General features: G+C 33.7%; 1 long non-coding RNA gene across 1 annotated transcript; it reads right to left on the bottom strand.

Annotated features, from left to right (window-relative positions):
- Window positions 1-1,272: 1,272 nt before the first annotated feature.
- Window positions 1,273-5,412, bottom strand: LOC309611514. The gene is made up of 2 exons (XR_014234573.1): window positions 2,149-5,412; window positions 1,273-2,094 (listed from the first exon to the last, which is right to left on the bottom strand). It is a non-coding gene; the product is annotated as an uncharacterized lncRNA (long non-coding RNA).
- Window positions 5,413-5,655: the final 243 nt, after the last annotated feature.

The raw sequence follows: 5,655 nt of genomic DNA, 5'->3' as shown, positions 1-5,655 counted from the left end.
ATATTTTTAGTTAAATTTTATGTATTTAGGTCAAATTTTAGGGTTTTAAAAATGCCTATATAGGTCCAATTGCTCGAGTACCATTTGTTAAAAATGGTATCTAAAATTATTTTGCACTTCTGTCAAACATCAGTTGGACATATTTATACAAGTCTATTTCTGAGCTCACTATTCTGTTCTATTGATCCATGTGTCTGTCTCTCTGCCAGTTCCACCTGTTCTTGATTATAGCTGTCTCACAAGTCTTGAAATTGGGTATACTGATTCTTCACTTTTTATTCTTTTTTAAAAATTGTTTTAGCTATATTAGTTTTGTGACCTTTCCAAATAAATTTTAGGATAATCTACTATATATCTACCAAAGACTGCTGGGATTTTGATAAGAATTGTGTCAAAGAAGTATATCAATTTGGGGAGAATTGACATGTTTACTACGTTAATCTTCCCAATCCATGAACATGGTATGTTTCCCTATTTATTTTCATCTTCTTTGATTTCCTTCATCAACATTATATAGTTTTCAGCATACAAGTCTTATACAAGCTTTTTCTTTATTTGTTTGTTTTTAGATTTACACCGAATAATTTCATTTTGGGAGCTATTATAAATGGTATTATATTTTGAATTTCATTGTCTATGTGTTTTTTTTCCTAGTATGTGGAAATACAACTGATGGCTTTGTGTTTAAATTTTACCCTGAAACCTTGCTGAACTCACTTATTAGCTCTAGAAATATTTTTATAGATTTCTTGAGATTTTTTTATTCCAAGAATTATGCATGTTATTGGCATATGGGGACAGGTTTATTTCTCTCCTTCTGAACTGGAAATCTTTTATTTCTTGCTTATTCCACTGACTAAAACTCTTAGCACTATGTTGAACAAAACCAGTGAGAGCAGACATCATCGTTTTGTTCACAATCCTAGGAGAAAAAATTCAGTCTTTCAGAATTAAATATGTTACCTCTAGGTTTACTGTAGATGCACTTTATCAAGTTGAATTCCCTCTATTTCTATGTTTTCAAGAGTTTTTATTATGAGGAAGTATTGTATTCTGTTAAATGCTTTTTCTGCAACAATTGATATGAACATATGATATTATTCTTTATCTTATTAATATAGTGGTTTGCATAGATTGATTATTGAGTATTTAGCCAGACTTGCACCATGAAACAAATACAACTTGGTCACGGCTTAAAATTATTTTTACATATTGCTGAATTTTATTGGCTAATATATTTTAGGAATATTTGCCTCATATTTATAAGTGATATTTTTCTTTAGTTTTTTTTTTTTTTTTTTTTCTTTTCTGTTTGGGTATAAAGGATATACTAGATTCATAAAATGAATAGGGGAACCTCATTCTGCTCACCAGTGAGCCAGCACTCTCATTAGAACCTCTTGGGCCTCAGCCCTGTGGAACACTGGTTTGACTGCAGCTAGGCCACAAAACAAATCTCAGTAAATTTAAGAAAACTGAAATCCTATCAAGCATCTTCTCTGACCAAAACATTACGAGACTAGAAATAAAGTACAAGAAAGAAAAAAAAAAAAAACTGCAAAAACACAAACATATGGAGGTTAAACAATATGCTGTTGAACAACCAATGGATCATTGAAGAAATCAAAGAAGAAATAAAAAAAATCTGGAAACCAATGAAAACACAACAATCCAAAATCTATAGGACACAGAAAAAGCAGTTTAAGAGGGAAGTTCATAGTGATAAAAGCCTATCTCAGGAAACAAGAAAAATCTCAAATAAACAACCTATCCTTATACTTAAAGGAACTAGAAAAAGAAGAACAAACAAAACCCAAAGATAGTAGAAGGAAAGAGAGCATAATGCTCAGAGCAGAAATAAATAAAATAGAGAATAACAAAGCAATATAAAAGATCAATGAAATTAAGAGCTGGTTCTTTGGAAAGAGAAACAAATTTGATAAACATTTAGCTAGGCTCATCAAGAAAAAGAAGAGAGAGGGTCAAATCAATAAAATCAAAAGTGAAAAAGGAAAAGTTATAACTAACACCACAGAAATACAAAGGATCATGAAAGATTACTATGAACAACTATACACCAATGAAATGGACAACCTAGTAGAAATGAACAAATTCCTATAACAACTATACACCAATGAAATGGACAACCTAGTAGAAATGAACACATTCCTATAATGTACAATCTCCAAGGACTGAACCAGAAAAAAACAGAAAACATGAAGAGACCAGTTACCAGTAATGAAATTGAATTAGTAAAAAAAAAATTCCCAATAAACAAAAGTCCAGGACCGCAGGTGAATTATACCAAATATTTAGAGAAGAGTTAACACCTATCCTTCTCAATTCATTCCAAAAAGATTGCAGAGGTTAGAACACTTCTGAACTCATTCTATGAGTCCAGCATCACCCTGATTCCAAAACCAGAGAAAGATATCACATAAAAGAAAATTATAGGCCAATATCACTGATAAACATAGATGCAAAAATCCTTAACAAAACATTAGCATATCAATTCAACAAAACATTAAAAGGGTCATACACCATGATTGAGTGGGATTTATCTCAGGATGCAATGATGGTTCAGTATCTGCACATCGATCAATGTGCTATCCCACATTAAGAAGTTGAAGAATAAATATATGATCATTTCAATAGATACAGAAAAAGCTATTGGCAAAATTCAATATGCAATATGCATTTATACCCTCCAGAAAGTGGGTATAGAGGTAACATACCTCAACAAATAAAGGTCATATATATTATAAACACACAGCTAACATCATACTGAATGGTGAAAATTTGAAAACATTTTCTCTAAGATCAAGGAAAATCCATGGATGCCCATTCTTGCCACTTTTATTCAACATAGTATTGGAAGCCCTAGATACAGTAGTCAGAAAAGAAAGAATGAAATTAGAACATTTCTGCACACCATATACAAGAATAAAGTGAAAAAGGATTGAAGACCCAAAAGTAAGACCAGAAACCATAAAACTCCTAGAAGATAACATAGGTAGAACACTCATTCCCTTAAATCATAGCAATATTTTTTGGGTCTGACCACTTGATACAGCAATTCCACTGCTGGGTGTATATATATCCAAAGAAAATGAAAACATGAATTTGAAAGGATACATGCACCCTAATATTCATTACAGCATTACTTGCAGTAGCCAAGATATGGAAGCAACCTAAGTGTCCATCAACAAATGAGTGGATAAAGAAGTGGTACATGTACAAAATTGAATACTACTTAGCCATACAAAAGAGTAAAATTTTGCCATTTGCAACAACATGGTTGGTACTGGAGGGCATTTCCTGTAGTGTTCCCTTATTATGCATTTGCTGTCTGCAAGATCTATAGTAATATTCTATTTCTTTGCTGATATTGATAATTTTTATCTTTTCTCACTTTATTTTGTCAGTGTTCCTAGAGGATTTTGCAATTACTGATCTTTTCAAAGAACCGGCATTTCGTTTCACTGATTTTCTCTATTTTTCTTTTCTTTTTTTTTTTTTTTGGTAAAGTGTTTATCCATTTAATGTATTCATTCTTCTAAATATTGCCAGAGAGGATGGGAATTTTAATAATGGTGGATAGAGCACTTACGCACAAACAGCACATACACTTTGAATCACATTCCACAATTATATTGTTAAAACGCTGTGGCGGAGGGCTAGAAATCACAGCCTTCTGCCATGATGCATAATTTATAGTACAGGTTGTGCCAGGAGTATAAACACACATTGTGACCAAGGAGAAGACTTTGTGAGAAGATTACTTCAGGGTGTTCCTTATCAGATGAGCACACCCTCGAACTTATACTCATTGTCAAACCAAGGTTGATGTGAAATGGTCAGGTGAGGATTTTTCCCTTCCACAACTGTCAGCTGCATCTGAGTTTCCAAATCAAATGCAGATTTGTCCATCTTAAGCATCTGTAAAGCACAGTACAGGTGCCTCAAAGCTTCACATATAAACACTGCCCCATCATGGTCAAGGTAATCTCATCCAGCTTCAGTCTCCTCTGTGATTTGCAAACAGTGAGAGGTGATTCTATTTTTAATTTCATTGATTTCTGCACCTCTTTGTTGTTTATTGTTTCTGCCTGCCTTCTTGAGGTCATTTTGCTTTTCTATTTCTAGATTTTTGAGGTGGAATCCTAGATTATTCATTTGAGATCTTTTCACTTTTCAAATGTGGGCATTTAGTGATGTAAATTTTCTACTCAACACAACTTTCATTTTGGCACACATATTCTCTTTTATTATCATTTTCATTAATTTAAATTTAATTTTTAGACCTCCCTTGAGACTTTCTCTTGATCTATGGATTGTTTAGTAGTGTCTTGTTTAGTTTTGAAGTATTTGGAGATTTCCTGTTATCTTTTTATTATTTCAACTTTGCTTCCATTGTGGATGGAAAACTAGACTGCATGATTTCAACTATTCTATATTTATTAAAATTTATTTTATGACTCAGAATATGGTCTATTTTGGTATGCATTCTGGGATCACTTGAAAATAATGTATAATCATCTTTTGTTGTGGGGTGGAGTGTTCTATAAATGTCTATCAGATCTTGTTGGTTACTGGTGTTACTGAGTTTTCTATCTTTTCTAATTTTCTATCTAGCTGTTCTATCAGTTGTTCTGAGAGTGGTGTTAATATATTAAACCACTACTGTGAATTTTCTATACTCTTTTCAGTTCTACTGGTTTCTGCTCCACATATTTAGCAGCTCTATTGTTTGGTGCACACTAATTTAGGTTTGCTTTTCCTTCTTAGAAGATTGACCTTTTATCATTATATAATTTCTTTGCTCTGATGTCTACTTTGTCTGATATTAATGTAGATATACTTCCTTTCCTTTTATTAACATTTGCATGATATATTTTTCATCCTTTAACTTTCAATCTACTTATACATATATATTTTTTAACATCTTTATTGGAGTATAATTGCATTACAATGGTGTGTTAGTTTCTGCTTTATAACAAAGTGAATCAGCTATACATATACATATATCCTCATATCTCCTCCTTATTGTGTCTCCCTCCCACCCTCCCTATCCCACCTCTCTAGGTGGTCAAAAAGCACTGAGCTGATCTCCCTGTGCTATGCGGCTGCTTCCCACTAGCTATCTATTTTACATCTGGTAGTATATATAAGTCCATGCCACTCTTACTTGGTCCCAGCTTATCCTTCCCCCTCCCTGTACCCTCAAGTTCACTCTCTATGTCTGCATCTTTAATCCTGTCCTGCCCCTAGGTTCTTCAGAACCATTTTTTTTTTTTTTTAAGATTCCACATATATGTGTTAGCATACAGTATTTGTTTTTCTCTTTCTGACTTACTTCACCCTGTATGACAAACTTTAAGATCTATAGATTCAGTCATAGATTGTTTTAGCTTTTTTTTTTTTTTTAATTAATTTATTTATTTATTCATTTCTGGCTGTGTTGGGTCTTCGTTTCCGTGCGAGGGCTTTCTCTACTTGTGGCAAGCGGCGGCCACTCTTCATCGCGGTGCGCGGGCCTCGCACTATCGCGGCCTCTCTTGTTGCAGAGCACAGGCTCCAGACGCGCAGGCTCAGTAGTTGTGGCTCACGGGCCCAGCCGCTCCGCGGCATGCGGGATCCTCCCAGACCAGGGCT

The sequence above is a fragment of the Balaenoptera borealis genome, assembly GCF_965194805.1.
Source record: "Balaenoptera borealis genome assembly, chromosome: 15".
Lineage (NCBI taxonomy): Eukaryota > Metazoa > Chordata > Mammalia > Artiodactyla > Balaenopteridae > Balaenoptera > Balaenoptera borealis.
This window is presented reverse-complemented; position numbering and strand designations above follow the sequence as displayed.